Here is a 16,555-nt window from a genome sequence, read left to right on the forward strand (position 1 = left end):
CCTTATGTTATCTAACAATAAAGTGCCTTTTTCCCCTTATATAAGTTGTTGCATCTTATAAGTATGTGTGCTTGGCTAAAAAATAGTAAAATGAACTGTGTTAGTTTGAGTATGCAGGTGAGGTAAGTTGGCTCCTAAATGTTTGGTTGGTATGATGGAAGAGAGGAGGTGATTTCTATTTCGGGTGGTACTTCTACAAAAGTATTGTTGTGACTAAAGACCTTGCCCATTAAATTTTCACGCTCAAAGCTAGCTGCTGAAGATGACAGTGTACACTCTGTGACCTTCAGAATCAGTTATTCTGCATTAAGTGTTCTTCATTGAGGGCACAGTTGCTCAGGCACAGGAGCACATGTTAGACAAATTCAGAGAGTTTTTGTTTCTGAAGTGTCTGCCCACTTGGTATCTTTATTCGACAAATATCTAAGGCCAAGAAAATTTGTGTTGGTTGGATTTAGACTCAAACCACATGAGCTTTGAATAGCATCAGCAGCTAGATATTTCTGTGATGCTACATATGTAGTTTTCCTTTGGTATTTTTCCTCAGCTGAAATTCAATGTCAGACAATGAACAATGATTTTGCAATTGAAATTTAGAGCTGGTAGGAATACAAACAAACATCCATTTTATACACCAGGAACAGGGTCCAGAGAGGGGACATAGCCATGTTATGGACAACGCTAGAACTAAAACAAGGCCTCTATTCATGGGTGACGAGTTGATGGTTTATTAGTCTACACTCACGCTGGTTTTGAAAGGGAAATCATGTGTTATTCCCTAGCCACTTTCCAGTTTGGAGCCGAGCTGGCAAAGCATGTACAGTTAAAGAGCAGGGGGCCGGTGATGTTTTCCGGTTCACCTTTGGCCTTATAAACCTTTATCAGTTTGACTTGGAAAACTGGATCTTGTCTATTTGCTTAGGTTTATTTAAGTTCCCCATACAAAAGGAGTTCCTCAGACTTAAAGATAAGAATATCGCCAGTCATTTTGATGCACACATAAACAACCTAGAGAAGTTTGCAATTTATAAGTTTTCAGGTGGCTGAAATTTCCTTAATTGAGGAAATTTAAGTTAGTGTTAAAATCAAAGTATACAGTAATAGTAATAGATGAATATTCAAACAAAGTTTGAAGTGATCCACATATAATCTGAAGATAGATTGATTATTTGCCATGATACTGTAAAATATTTTAGATTCTAATGACTAAGACTGTGTGTGTATCTGTGTGTGAGTTAGTGTCTCTTTGTGTGTCTGTGTCTCTGTCTGTCTGTGTGTCTGTGTCTCTGTGTCTGTCTGTGTGTCTGTGTCTCTGTGTATGTCTTTGTGTCTGTGTCTCTGTGTATGTCTGTGTGTCTGTGTCTCTGTGTATGTCTGTGTGTGTGCATGCCCACACATTTGTGTGTGGTGTGGAATGTTTGCAGCATGCTTGCGGGTACTCAGGTACACATTCATGTTCATGTGTGCAGAGGCAATGACAGGTGTGTAGAGTGCTTTCTCCCTTGATCTCCACGTGTCTTATTGAGAGACACAGTCTCTCACTGAACCAGAAGTTGGCCATTTTAACTAAGCTGACTGGACAACATCCTTGTGGAATCCCCCTGTCTCTACCTTCCAATACCAAGGTTACAGGCACACAGCCATACCTGATTTTAAACATGAATGCTGGGGATTCCATAGCAGGTTTTCACGTTTGCAGATCACGCATTCTTTTTCACCTAGACATCTCCCCAGCCTGAAGTTAGGTTGCTTTTGTTGTGGTTGCTTTTGTTGTTGTTGCTTTTTCTTTTGAGTTGGATATATTCACATTTCTTCTTATAGTTGTAGTATACTCTTCAATTAGCACGTAACTCGTGTCTACTCTGATGCACTGTGCCTTTTGTCATTTCCTGCTCAGTTTTCCATCACAAGTTTACACATCACGTGACCATCAAAAAGCTTATCTCTGTTTCTTTAGCCCGTTGATTAGACATGGATAAACTGAATTATGCACTGTTGACGTCTGTCAAGGTTCTCATAGACATTAAATAACATGGAGACACATAAGATTTCAGATTCTCTTCAAAACAAAACAAAACAAAACAAAAAAGCAATTGGGCATCAATGTCTTTGGGCAGAATGCAGGAGTTAGAGAACCTGGCTTTCACCCACTGACTTCTTAGATCGTAGGTGAATCACATGACCTGTGAGAACCCCCATTACATTCCAAGAGTCAGGGCTCTAGCAGTTGGCAAGCTTGGCTTTCTTGATGCAGCCTGCCAAGCAGGCCAATTACAGAGCCTTGGACCTGGTATGCGATGCAGCCTTCCTGGCATTCCTAGGTCTGCCTGAACAAAGCTGCATCAGGTGGGTGGCTTAGACCCTCTGAAAACTCTTCTCATTCCATTTTGGAGGCTGGCAGTGTGAAAGGAGGTGAAGGTAGGCGGGGCTGTATGTTCTTGTCTCCTCCAGTTCTGGCCTGACCTAGGCTTTGCTTGACTCACGGCCCTGTCATGCCAGTATATATACCTCAGTCTTCACATGACGCTCCCCCCCATATTCCAGGGATGCCTTCTTATAAGGACACCCCTCATGATGGCAAGCAACCAGCCCATGTGTTTAAAGCAGGCACATCTGCAGCAGCCTTGTGCTAGAATTTGCATGTAGAATATCCCTCGGAGCCCTGTGTGTTAGAAGCTTGTTCCTTGCTTGGCAGTGGAAGCTCCATGAGGTGTGGGTTAGTGGGACAAGTTTGGTTATGGTAGACATGCCCTTAAGGAGATAGTAAGATATAAGCCCCTCCTCTTCCTGACTTTACCTCTCCAGCCAGGAAGTGAGTGGTTTTGTTCTCCTATACGTGATGTGCAGTCACAAGCTCAAGGACAGGGCAGACTGATCATGGTCTACATTATCCAAACTATTAGGCAAAATATGTGTCCTGCCTTTGTAAGTTGATTATTGAGTTGTTTTTGAAATAGAAAGTTGACCAGTATACTTTGTTTCCAAATCATGACACACTATAAAGGAATTCCTGCTTTTCAGGAATGTAATCTAATCAGAAGATTCTCTGACCTTGATCCTGCCCGTCCCCAGATACATTCACTAGATCCCAGCGTCTCAAATACTAGCCCTTTAACATCAACTCATAGTCTACATCCTACCGAAATAAATGGAGAGACATGGAGTAGAGCCCAAGTTCCAGAATAAAATTCTTCTCCCCCTGTGGACCTCTGAAACCTTGGAAACCAGTGTTGTGAATCCCAGACTAAGATCAGGGGAGAGAAAGGCAAGACATTTATTCCAAAAAAGAGGAAGTTGAAAGGAAGGAAGGAAAAAAAGGAAGAAAGAAAGGTTTCACTAGTGTAGAGGAAGCTTGCAGCCCAGCAGAACAAAATCTAACAGTTATGCACAGGCATGGCACACTGTCTCCTGAGCCTGCCACAGGCGACTGTGGGCCTCAGTCCAGGGTCTCCAGTCTTGCTCAGTTCTGGACCCGAGCTCCATGGCCCTTCAGCCCTGTTTCTTCCATCCTTGGAGTCACCTCTGCCCCCTCATTCCTGGGTGTGGTTCTTCTCTCTCCAAACAAGAAGGCCCTGTGTCTGGAAGGGCAGCCATAGTTCTACCCCCTGTGTCTGGGAGCGCAGCCACAGGTCTACCCTCAGAGTTCTTCTTTCAGGTGGTTGTTTGTCCTTTGTCTTTGTTGCTTTCAGGGCAGGCTGGCAGTTTTTCTGATGGCTGGAAGAATTTCAAACATCTGACATCCATGTGTGCAGTTCAAGGGATGCAAGGTCCTCAGACAAGATGGTCCTTTATGCCTCTTTTCTTATATTCTTTACTATCTGTTTTGAATTTTAAATTTATACATTTCCTTGAATGTTTTGTTCTCATTTATTTCATTTTTTTGAGAGTTTTGTGTGATACATCTACTGTCTTTAAGATTTTTGAGGTTACAGGATCATAGAATTGCATCAATTTCTCTTCTCTTTAAACTTTCCCATATATCCCTCCTTGCTCTCTTTCAAATTCATGGCTTTGTTTTTTTAATTGTTGTTGCATTCTCTCTCTCTCTCTCTCTCTCTCTGTGTGTGTGTGTGTGTGTGTGTGTGTGTGTATGTTCCTAAATACATAAATACAACCTGCTCAATCTGTATAATGTAACTTGTATCTAAGTTTTCAGGGCTGACAGTTTGGTACTCAATAACCTGTAGGTGTGTGTTTTCCTAGGAAGTCTAAATCTCCCACCCCCAGTATTCCTAAGCTGCCTGTCGTTCTTCGTCTTGGGCTGAGACCTCTTGAGCTTTCCCTCTGTACACGTTATCATTTCTATTGGTGTCATCTGTGTTCAGCTCCTGTTCAGGAAGCCATGTTGGTGAGACTTTATCCCTGTCACCTCTGACATCACTAGGAGACATACTCTCAACAGTAATTGCTTCTGACTCCTGTTCTCCAATCAACCCTGAGCCTTAGGTACGGGAGCTGTGTTGGTGATGTATCAGTTGGAACTGGACCCCACAACTCTTCATGTTAGTTGGTTGTAGTTGTCGGCAATGGTCCCCTGTTCCACAGAGGAGTTTCCTTGTTGGGTGATGAGGACTACTCTGTGTGGGTATAAGGAAAAGTAGTTCTAATGTAGTTAGTGATTATGCTGGCTATTAAAATAGCCATTGTATGTTTTCCTCTAAGATTCATGACTTCACCAGCCCAGAGAGGTGACTAGGTTTCCAGGACCAGGCATGAATTCTCTCTTGTTGAAGAGGTCTTATGTCTAATTAGAGAGCTGTCAGTTAATGCCAAAGTGTGTGCCACTGCTACACTCTTAAGGTTGTTGTGCCATGCTAGCAGTGGTGGTTCCTGTGTGCCACATCTGGATAGAACTGTTCATTACTTCACCACCTTTGGAATCTCGCATGGTGCCTTGTGGTACCACAAAAGCTAGTCTCCAGGGAGAAAGCTGGTAGGATTAGTTCTAGCTCGGAGGCCTCTGGGCTCTGCATCTAAGTTCCATAGTGTCTTCGGCATTAAGGATTTCTCTTACACCTTTGAGGGCCAGCAAAGGGCAATAGGAATCACTTGTGATGTTTTTGGAATCTCTTGGACTCCTCTGACCAACAACCCAAAAGGGGCCTTTTCACACCTGGTGTTTTGGCTATAAGCACATTTTACCACTCCCAATGGATTTTTGGTCTTCAAACTTGCAGGGCAAGTGCCTGACTGACTGAGCTATCCTTCCAGCTCTAATTATGTATCACTTTTATTTTTTATTAAAACATTAATTATACACATTAGTGGATTCCAGTGTCTTTTCCCACCCTGCCTTCTAGTCCCTCCACCTCCACACCTTATCTGATTCCTGGGAACCATGATTCTACACTCAGGTTCATGATTTTTAACTTGCAAAGGCAAGTGGGGGTGCAAGGCATATGTTCTTTCCTTGGTTACGTCACTTAGCTTAACGCAAAAGACAGGATTTCATTGTTTTCTGTGGCCTGACTAAATAATACTGTACACATGCTACAGTAAACACTGGCAGGCAGGTGTGTCTTTATTGACCTGATTTCATCTCCCTCAGCTGCACACTATCAAGTGGGCTGGTGGGTTCCATCTATCTACTTTTACTTTGGGGAGGTGCTTCTGTCCTGTTCTTCCACGTGGAGGGGTCATTGAGGGGTCCTTTCACACTGCCAGTTGATTGTCCTTCACTAATCCAATACTCTTTGTTACTCACTAATTTTAAGTTGTTACATAATAGCAATTCTAAGTGGGTAGGAGAATAACTCAGCCCAGCTTTGGCTAGATTCTGTGACTGACTCAGGATACTTGGGCGCATCCATTTTATTCCTATACAAAGGAAAATAATAATAATTAAATAAAAAAAAATCCACTGCATGAGTCGGTGGACCTTCTCAGTGTCTCTGTCCAGCCAGCCCCCTGTGAAGTGTTTGTGTTTTTCTATACTGTGTATGTAAGTTGTGCCAGAAGCAGTTCTTCGGTACAGATGTGCACATCTGGAGGGAAATGAGTGGTTGTAGGTTATTCCAAGTTTTGAGTCATAGGCTCTTTTTTTTCCTTCCTTTTATCTTAAGAGAGAGGTCACATGTACTAGGTCATGTACTAGTTTGGAGCTGTGGAAATCCAGGCGTCATTCTGATTTCCATGTGCAGCCCCGCCCACGTCCTCTTGGCTGAACTGTTTGTTTTTGTTTTGTTTTGTTAATTGTCCTGTGTGCTTGTGACCTTCAGGAGGACATGAGGACTTGGAAAGCAAGGGCAGGTGAGTACCGGGCTCATACCAGTAGCAGTCTTTCTAATCTTCCATCTTCACAGAGCAGTTAACCTCCTTCTGCTGTTTGGATGTGAGCTTCACTGACAGCCTCCAGGCTCCAGCAGATCACGGTTTCACAACACTGCTTCTGTTCTGTGTCAGGGCAGTAGAAATGTCCATCAGTACTTAATTTGGTTTTCTCTGTTCAGCTTTGATTTTGCTTACAGCAGAGGAGTTACCGCCAAATGTAAATGTATAGACTTTCACGATCTGGCGGCTGATTTTTGACTAAACCTAGATAGAATGAATCTGCAGTGGTCGGCACCACAGTTTTCTATGTTTCTATTGGATGTAGTTGATTTGAATTCTCATTGTGGGGTTTGACAAAATGATATCCTTATATAAAAGTCAAAGAACCATATTTGTATTTTCCCTAGATGGACGGGTGTATCGCAGCTCTACAAAGATAATTCTGCTTTCATGCTTTGCAACAGCCTGAGAATTTGAATTCAGCTAATTGTCTTTGGTTTGATTCAGTCACTTGAACCAAAGATTTAATGAAGCCATGGAGCTCTATATCATAAAACATAAAAGACTTGATCTGACTTGAATGTTTCAGGCAAAACTTCCTCTTCTTTATCACCCTTGTCTTAAAACTTACAAGGCTCTTAGAAGATTCAGGACATGGAACAGTGTAAGAGACCATCTGAGTGGCTTTGCTGGTTGACATTTCCACATACAACGAAGCCTATGTGTTGGACAGAAATTTTAGCATTTTGCTTCTGAGTGTAGAAGGACATTTGCCAAAACAGATGAGTTTGTATTGGCAAAATGAGTGTCGAGCTGTTCTCTCTGACAGTAATTGGCAGGTAGATTTAGTTATTTCTTGAGGCTAGTTCAAAAGTGCACTATAATGCGTGTCATCAATATATGCAGAATGAATACTGGATCTGAGAATCCCGCCATACTGAGCCCAGTTTAGTACTACGTCATTGATGTAGTGTATCATTTATAGGCCATGCACACTGTCGGTTATGCCACTGACATAAACTATTCACAAAATGAGAGATTTTGCTTTACTCGTGGCTTAACAAGTTTCAGTTCATGTGTTTTTTGGTACTATGACTTTGACTTCAGCTGAAACAGAAAATTATGGCAGGACGCATTGTGGAGAAAACTCTCTTGTCTCAAGGCAGCAGAAAATGGGGAGGGATAGTCAGGCAAGGGGGCCAGAGGGAGAGGGAGAGAAGAGAGAATGAAAGGAAATGGCTGGATTCCAATGTCTTTAAGATGTTCACAGTATTTTAATGTTCTACGAGGTTGGGTCTCCCACATCCCCACCACCTACTATTAGCCTCTTGACCTTGAAACTAAGCTTTCCATATATAAAATACTGGGGAACTCAATATATAAACCATAAGACTAGTGAATATAAGTTCTTTCACTTGTAATCCCCAGTACATTCAGTGTTTGTTAGCAATAAAATAATTTGTATCGGTATGTAATATATTCATTTTTTCCTCCTTAGTATATTCTAAAAGCCATAGACACATTGAATATCTTTCTCATAAAAGCCAAGAGGAAATGGACAAAAATAATGGAAAAATCACAAAGCTTATTTCTTACACACCCAATAGAATATTGGATAACTTTTATAAAAATGTTATATGTGTACTTTGTGTGCCAATCTCTCCAAGTGACTGACTTTAAGCTCTAATGGCCTTGGTGGTAATCTTTGTTGGGCACCACTGGTAACTAACTAGAAGAGGGAGCCACTGTATCCATGAAGAACATCACCCCTCTCACAAGAACCTTAGGAGACATTCCTGTTGGGTGTTTTTTTTTTTTTTTTCTCTCATCTTGTCATCTTAGTAAATCATTTCATCATTTCAGGTTAAGCCAATGGAATCATGATCAGCTTGGCTGTGTAGTTACACTATTCTATACAAGCATTATTATAGACCAGCTTTCCTCAACCAGTTTGATAAGAAAATTATATCCTCATGTCATTTTTCTTAGACCATGAAACACTCACCTTATATATTGAGCTAACTTTTCTCCTGTGCACCAAAGTATAATATTTACATTACAGAAGTAAGACAGAAGCCACTGAAGCCATTTTCTCTTTCTGATGGTACAGTCAGCTCAAGTGGAGATAAGCTTCTCTTGAGACCTATAACACCTTTTTGCATATCTGTTGTTATCTCCCAAGCAACTATGCATGGAATGAAGACATGGGCCCCGGGTCCTTCCATGACTGTGAGTTTAGTATGACCAACCCAACTCCCTCCAGCAAGGGCTGATTTTATAAGTCTTGTGGATGAAATGGTAGAATCGAGGCTTCTTTTCTGTGGCAGAACTTCAGCAATAGAACTCTCCAAGGTGACCGATCACTCAGATCACCAGGCACAAGGAACTCAGATTATATACGAACTGGTGTTGACATTTGAGTGACGTAGTCAGCGAGTGAGACCAGCAGTTATTCTGAACTGTGTTGATACTTGGTGTCAGGGCACCAAGGTTATCTCCACTGCTGATAGGTCTGCTTGGGCAAGGTAAAGTCACACGTCTTGTTATTGTTCTCTACAGTGAGAGACACTGTGTGCAAAGGCTAGAGAGAAGAGAATAATGGGGAAATAACACCAGGAGCCTGTGTTCCTGTTACTGAAACATCAGAATTTAGGCAAGGAATCCAATTAGCATCTGGAGGGCAATTCAGCAGCCCACAGAGGGGTCATGTTTGACAGAGAATGATATGACTTCAAGATATCCTAAACCAAACTTGCATGTGATGGGACCAAAAAGAACTCAAGTACTTGAGAGGGCTGGGAAGGCCCAGAAATAGTAAGTTATACTTCTCTCAGAGAGTGGAATGCTGATCTTTTCAGGATTACTTGCCTGTACCTTAACGTGCCTGGGTCATCAAGGATGACTGTGGAACCAGCCTCATATCTTTCATGATTCAGAAGATGAGCTGAGGTTCCTTAGTGGGGGTTTTGTGTGTGTGTGTGTGTGTGTGTGTGTGTGTGTGTGTGTGTGTGTGTGTGTGAGAGAGAGAGAGAGAGAGAGAGAGAGAGAAAGAGAGAGAGAGAGAAGGATCAGAATATACCTTTGATGCCTGGTAAGTGAAAACAGGCTCAACCATACAATTCTTCTCAAAGGGCTACATGATTCATGTCTACTACTGACTCATTCATTGGCTACAGTGTTAGATAGAATATTCATGTTCTCCAAATTTGTGTTGCCATCTATACTGTCCTAAGTGATGGTATTTGAAGATGGAGCTGTTGGAAGGTAATTGAGTCATGAAGGAAGACTCTGGTCTGGTGACATTAGTGTTCTCATAAGGACTCTTGAGGTCTTGATCTCCATCAGTCCTTTCTTGAGCCATGGAAAACAGATGATCCCACTGGGAGACATCCCCCACCAGAAGCCTTCCACACTGAAAACCTGACCTAGGCCTCCAGCTACTGGATCTGGGAGAAAATCAGTTTGCATTGTTGAAGCTACCCAGTCTGTTGAACTATGTTACCACAGCTTGAGTAAGCTAATAAAAGAAATCACATGGCCAAACCCTAGAGTAAATATAAAAGCAAATGGAGCTATTTCAAGAGGCAGATGTAAGAGAGGGAAATTCGTGGCCTGTTTTCCAATCAGCCATAATTGCACCATAGTCTGAATAAACAGAATCCATGATGCAATGGCATTTGAGTAGCCTTTGTAGATTAACAAATGATACTTTATTTTATACATACTAATGAGTGAAATTTAACCCTATACAAAATACATAACTTGGGGTCAGGAGTTCTGAGGTTTCCTTGGTTCTTTCTAATTCTCGCATTTATTAAATGCGTCTTAAGATCATTACATACTTTACTAAATTTGCATTCTGAATCATATTTCCTACTGCATATGTACATAAAATTAAATTACAATGCAAGGTAAATATTCATTAAAACATTCTCCCCATATACTGTTCCAAACCTATGATAGCTATGATTTCATTGCTGGTTGACCTTCAGGCAAATTGTCAAGAAATTTATGAAGGCAGTGGTATGAATATGTGTACCCGGGTGTCTCTTGGGCAAACGATGACTCACGGCTTTCTTGTTCCTGAAATGATTAAGCCTCAAACCTCAAGCTGACAGCAGAAGCACGGTGCAGATGGATGGTCTCAGTGACTAAGGACTGGCAGTTTGGTTCTGATTTATTATGCTTCTGGGTAAAAACAATTTGCTTCATTTTAAAAGCATTTTACTATGCTCTTTCAGTAATTGAATGAAAAACTTAAATTTCTTTTTTATTGAGGACATGTGCAGTTTGAATAAACTAATGTTTTTAAATTAGATTTCTGTTTAGAAAAAAAGCACAGTTTCAGTTGTTTTATAGTATAGTGACATAATTTTCTTTCTTTTCTATTTAAAAAAGTGTCAAGTAACTCCTGATTTTTTATTATATTAACAGTAAGGTATTACTCATATGAAGGCTACTTAGCAGTTACAGAGTTTTGTTAATTTATCCAAGTCCATTATTGTACTTTAAGAAAATTATAGACAATTAGGCACAACTCTTACTAACTGAAATTATAATTTCTGTAGAGCAAAAACACAAGAAACCACTTTTTTTTTCTCCTTGAGAGTGCTTTGGATTATAATAATATTTTGAAAATTTAAGAAATAAAACATGCCACATTAACTTACTACTGTGTTCTTCCCCTTCCTACCACCTCTCCTTTTCTTCCTTTCCATATCTTTCTCTCTCTCCTTTCTTTCCTTCCTGTCTTTCTTTCTTACCATCTTTATTTTAGCGAGGGTCATATGTGGTCAAGACTGGCCTTGAACTCACTGTACACTCAAGGATGATCTTGAACTTCTGACTTTCATGTTTCTACTCCCAGGTGTTAAAGTTAATAGCGTATGTGCTGTCATGTCCAATTTACATGGTGTAGAAGGAGATCACATGTAGGGTTCTGTGCATGCTAGACAAGTACTATACAGATTTATATAAGTAATTTGCATTTTCCTCATGGCAGAAGTATCTAATAAAAAATTGTGATTTTTTTTCATCATTTGAATTTTCAGTGGAATCTTCGATTTTTAAGAAACTCTGCTTTTTGTTTTCTTTATTAACTACAGTGTAATTTCTACTAAAAGCATAAATTCAGAAATTATGTGGAAGTTGATAGGTCTAGCAGATCATTAATCTATAGACCCTGGCTCTATTGGAAATTCTAACATCCATGCTGGAAATATCTGAGGCCACATAGCATGGATTTGGGGGAATGACCTTAGTGAAGTCTCTGTTTATTTATTTATTTATTTTTTTTGGTTTTTCGAGACAGGGTTTCTCTGTGTAGCTTTGCGCCTTTCCTGGAGCTCACTTGGTAGCCCAGGCTGGCCTCGAACTCACAGAGATCCGCCTGGCTCTGCCTCCCGAGTGCTGGGATTAAAGGCGTGCGCCACCAACGCCCGGCGAAGTCTCTGTTTAAACACTCATTATTAAAGCCGGTGGTTATTTGTAAAAGTTGCTACTCCCTGGAACTCACTCTAGGTTAAAGTGTCCTCTTCTAGACTCCCTGTCTTAATGAAAGATTTCACTGAGGCCCTAATTTCAAATGTCTGTCATCTGCTTAGCCCGTTTCCCACTGCTCCTTAGTATCCATTTCCCAAGGGTTGGTATGGTTCTAAGTCTTTGACGGTGCTCAGATCTGCCCTCTGTCTACTTTTCCCCGAGAAATCCTCAGTGCCTTGAATTTTCTAGAACACTACTGTGAAAGACGCCAAAGCTCTACCAGCGAGCAAACGCCTAGACAGTGACTGTAGGAGAATCTAAGTGGGTTGTCATAGCCTCTGTCCTCAGCCATTTTTGCATTATCCTTAGGGTCATTTTTTTAAGATGTAGGCTACCCCAATTTTGTCCTTGCTAGTAAAATGAAAAAAAAAAGTATAATTTCCAAATGGATTTTTCCTTTTCACTCTCATTTCTCTCCAATTCTATATATCTTGATGTAGTGCTTTCTCTCTCTTTCAGGGAACAGTTTACTGGTATTTTTGTGGTCCCCTGTTACTTCTTCTATTCCCACCCTAGTGTAACACATCCTGGGAGTTAACACTGTTCATGCAGTTCAGCGCTCCACTCAGTATAACTGTGTCTTCATTACAACCGACCTGAGACTGGGTGACTTACAATAATGACTCATTTCCTAATAGAAGTGGGTAAGCACTAGGTCAAGGTAAGGGCACCTAATGATACCCATCCTATGTGCCATGATATCAGAGCATCACATAGTGAGGCAGAGGGCATGAGGGTCGAACCTCTCCTCCTTCTCTTAGAATGCCCTGATGCAATCTCTAGTGGCCCTTAAACTCTGAATGCCAGGGATTAGAGCTCGGAATTTAGTGGCACATGGGTGTGAAACTTCCTTAGAGATGATAACTGTAACAACTCTTAAAATCTTGAGGATGTCATAAAATGTGAAAAAAAATCCCTAGTATGTTCACTGGTTTTATGAATCCTTTGTATGAATGTTAGCAATTACTAGTCTCCACCAATGTGGTATCATAAAGTTTGTATGTGTTTCACAACCTCTCAAGTGTTTTGACAATTTTTTAAATGCTATTTTACATGAATTTCTCAATCTTACAGGGTATGATTGATATGATTGTCATTTGTCAGTTGTGCAGTACATGTTTCTGATAGTGTATAAATTATTCAGAAACAGAGAACTGTATAAAATGCCTAGTTTGTGAGTGGAGACAGTGAGTGCTTTCAAATACTGAATATATAGACATAGGATTCATGGTGCTGTTTTCATTTTATCTTCAGAAATAGCTTCATGTGATTGACTTGTGGCATTGAGCCAAATTGTCTGTTTTATGGGAGCATTTTCTTTTAAATAGCATGAAAAATATACTTCTCCATTTTGATCTTGATTAATGAAAACTACTCCCACGATTATCAGATTCTCTGAGGATCCCCTATGATAGCTTTTTATGGGAACTGAATTGTCATTTGAGACTGGAACAGGACTCTAAGTGCTCGTTTAAGAAGGAAGACTTAGCCTCAGGAGCACGTGGGCTTCATGACCGAGGACAGACTGTGTCTGCTTGGATCATGCAATTCTTTCCACGATTCTTTGAAAAGCACTTTGCTCATTCAAACCAGTTCTTTGAATCTTGGGGAAACTGTACACAGGTTCTATAGATGTTCATTATTTGGTTTTGGATAGTAGTGCCGTTTCTTGGATCAGGGAAGACGTTTATATTTCCCACTAGGAAAGTCTTCAGAAGAATGGTTCAATGTGATAGACTGATGCAAAGGGAACTCCAAAGAACCTTAGAAAATGCGACCTCTCAGCCTGTCGTTCTATGGATGAGGAAATTAAGACCCAAGTATAACTGCCACCTGCCTAAATGGTGACACATTATTGTGTGCTCTGATGCGTGCATTGTGTTCTAATTCTGAAAATCACGTTTCAAATTACTGCTTGTTGGCGTTGCGCCGGTCCTTTGACTTTTTCTGTTTCTGGTACTTGTTGCTTCCCCATGAGGTTGGCACCACATGTGGCATGTGGTAGCACAACCCTCTTTGGAGCATTTTTCAATCACGTGGGTGCCGATCTCGCTAGTGCAAACATTTGCACTGTACGCTTTACTGTTTGCACTGTTGTGTGTGACAAAATACTCTCACAGAAGCGACGTGAGGAAGGCAGGGTTTACTCCTCCGGCTCGAGGTTTTGAGAGGACAGCCTGTCATCTCCGGGAAGCCGTGGTAGCAGGGAGGAGTCACGTTGTGCCCATTGTCAGGGGAACAACGGACAAAGGCCTGGTGCTCAGCCCCGTGTGATGGCGAGGTCCATCTGTAATCCTCAGTCCTCAGTTTACCCTTCTGAAAACACCCTCGCAGACACACCCAGAAGTGTGTTTTCATGGCGATTCCGAGTCCAGTCAAGGGGACAGTGAGGACTAACTGTGATGCACACCATCACTTCTGTTTGTGTGCCACACCAATCTACATAGGTTTAATATATAATGAGTTTCTCACATCGAAAGGGGTGACACACTGATCTCCACTTCTTTTTTTTCCTCTTTTTTATTATTAAGAATTTTTCTATTCATTTTACATACCAGCCACAGATCCCCTTCTCCTCCCCCTCCTGCCCCCTGTTTTCCCTCAACTCAGCCCCCATTCCCACCTCCTCCAAGGCAAGGCCTCCCGTGGCGAGTCATCAGAGCCTGCTACATTCAGGCAGGTCCAAGGCCCTCCTTTTGCACCAAGGCTGTGTAAGTTGTCCCATGATAGGCACTGGGCTCCAAAAAGTCCACTCATGCTCCAGGGATGGATCCTGATCCCATTGCCAGGGGCTCCTTAAGCAGGTCACACTAAACATCTGTCTCACCTCTGCAGAGGGCCTAGTCCAGTCTCGTGGAGGTTCCACAGCTATTGGTCCACAGTTCATGATTTCCCACTAGTTTGATTTGCTTGTCTCTGTAGGTTTCCCCATCATGATCTTGATGCCCCTTGCTCACAGAATCCCTCTTCTCTCTCTTCGACTGGACTCCTGGAGCTCAGCCTTTGTTTGGCTGTGAATCTCTGCATCTGCTTCCATCAGTGACTGGATGAAGGCTCTGTGATGATAGTTAAAGTGTTCACTGATCTGATTACCAGAGTAGGCCAGTTCAGGCACCCTCTCCACTATTGCTTGTAGTCTAAGGTGGGGTCATCCTTGTGGATTCCTGGGAACATCCCTAGCACTCTTGTTTCTCCCTCTTCCCTTGACGTCTCTCTGTATCATGGCCTCTCTTTCCTTGCTCTCTCACTCTGTCCCTGTTTCAGCTCAACCATCCCATTCCCTTATATTCTCACCCCCCATCCCCTACCCTCCATTCCCTCCCCCTCACCCCCAGTTTGCTCATGGAGATCTCTTCTATTTCCACTTCCCAGGGCAATCCACACATCCCTTTTAGGGTTCTCCTTGTTATCTAGCTTCTCTGAAGCTGTGAGTTGTAGTCTGGTTATCCTTTGCCTTACATCTAATATCTGCTTATGAGTGACTACATACCATGTTTGTCCTTCTGAGTCTGGGTTACTTCACTCAGGATGATATTTTCTAGTTCCATCCATTTGCCTGTAAATTTCATGATATCTTTGTTTTTTACTGCTAAGCAGTACTCCATTGTGTATATGTACCACATTTTCTTTATCAAATTTTCAGTTGAGGGGCATCGAGGTTGTTTCCAAATTCTGGCTATTACAAATAAAGATGCTATGAACATAGTTGAGCATGTGTCCTTGTGGTATGATTAAGCATTCCTTGGGTATATGCCCAAGTGTAGCATGAATCTTAAAAAGTTCTTATTAATAAAATCAAACCTGAGCCAGGTATTGGGGTGAACTGGAAGATCAGAGAACCAGAACAAGCCACAGCTAACCTCACCTGGCCAACTTCTCAGCTGGTCTTCTCAGACTGGATGCTTCTGTGTCCTCATCCCAAATGGCTCTCAGCTGAACTGCTGCTCAAAAGCCTGAAGCTTAACCAGATAAAAGCTTAACCAGCCAAATGCTTAACCGGCTAAATGCTTCTAGTTTCTGGTCTTCACGACTTATATACCTTTCTGCTTTCTACCACCACTCCCTGGGATTAAAGGCTTCCTTTCTGGGATTAAAGGCATGATGAGTCACCATGCCTGTCTGTATCCTTGAACACATGAATTTCTGCCTCTGGAATGCTAGGATTAAAGGCATGTGCTACCACTGCCTATCCTTTATGTTTAATATTGTGGCTGCTCTGTCTCTGATCCCAGATAAGTTTATTAGCATACACAATATTTGGGAGAATACAATACCACACCCAAGAGTGGTATAGCTGGGTCTTGAGGTAGTTTGATTCCTAATAATCTAAGAAACCACCATACTGATTTCCAAAGTGTCTGTATAAGTTTGCACTCCCACCAACAATGGAGGAGTGTTCCCCTTGCTCCACATCCTCACCAACATAAGCTGTCATCAGTATTTTTGACCTTAGCCATTCTGACAGATGTAAGATGGTATTTCAGAGTCATTTTGATTTTCATTTCCCTGATGACTGAGGATGTTGAACAATTCCTTAAACATCTTTCAGCCATTTGTGATCTTTCCTTATTTATCTCCTTCCAACAGATTTTCTTTTTTAACTGAAAAAAAAAACTGTTTAGATGTTCTCATAACATAATGCTATTTGCCAAATGATAGGTCAAGTAACTTGATCTAACCATTCCATAATGTATAGTTCTACCAAAACATCATGCTGTACACTAAAAATGATAAACCTTATTTT

The 16,555-nt window shown here is 41.5% G+C and overlaps 1 protein-coding gene across 7 annotated transcripts in view; it reads left to right on the forward strand.

Moving 5' to 3' along the window:
* Slc16a7 (solute carrier family 16 member 7) overlaps positions 1–16,555 on the forward strand; it is a 160,252-nt gene that overhangs the window by 59,874 nt on the left and 83,823 nt on the right. The window contains exon 1 of one of the 7 annotated variants that reach the window (XM_028886302.2): positions 6,101–6,249. The exons of the other annotated variants lie outside the window; for them this stretch is intronic. The gene's annotated coding sequence lies outside the window, so the exon portion shown is untranslated. Of the gene's footprint in view, positions 1–6,100; positions 6,250–16,555 lie in introns of those variants that run through there. 7 annotated transcript variants of the gene reach the window in all.

Source organism: Peromyscus leucopus, chromosome 18 (assembly GCF_004664715.2).
Source record: "Peromyscus leucopus breed LL Stock chromosome 18, UCI_PerLeu_2.1, whole genome shotgun sequence".
Lineage (NCBI taxonomy): Eukaryota > Metazoa > Chordata > Mammalia > Rodentia > Cricetidae > Peromyscus > Peromyscus leucopus.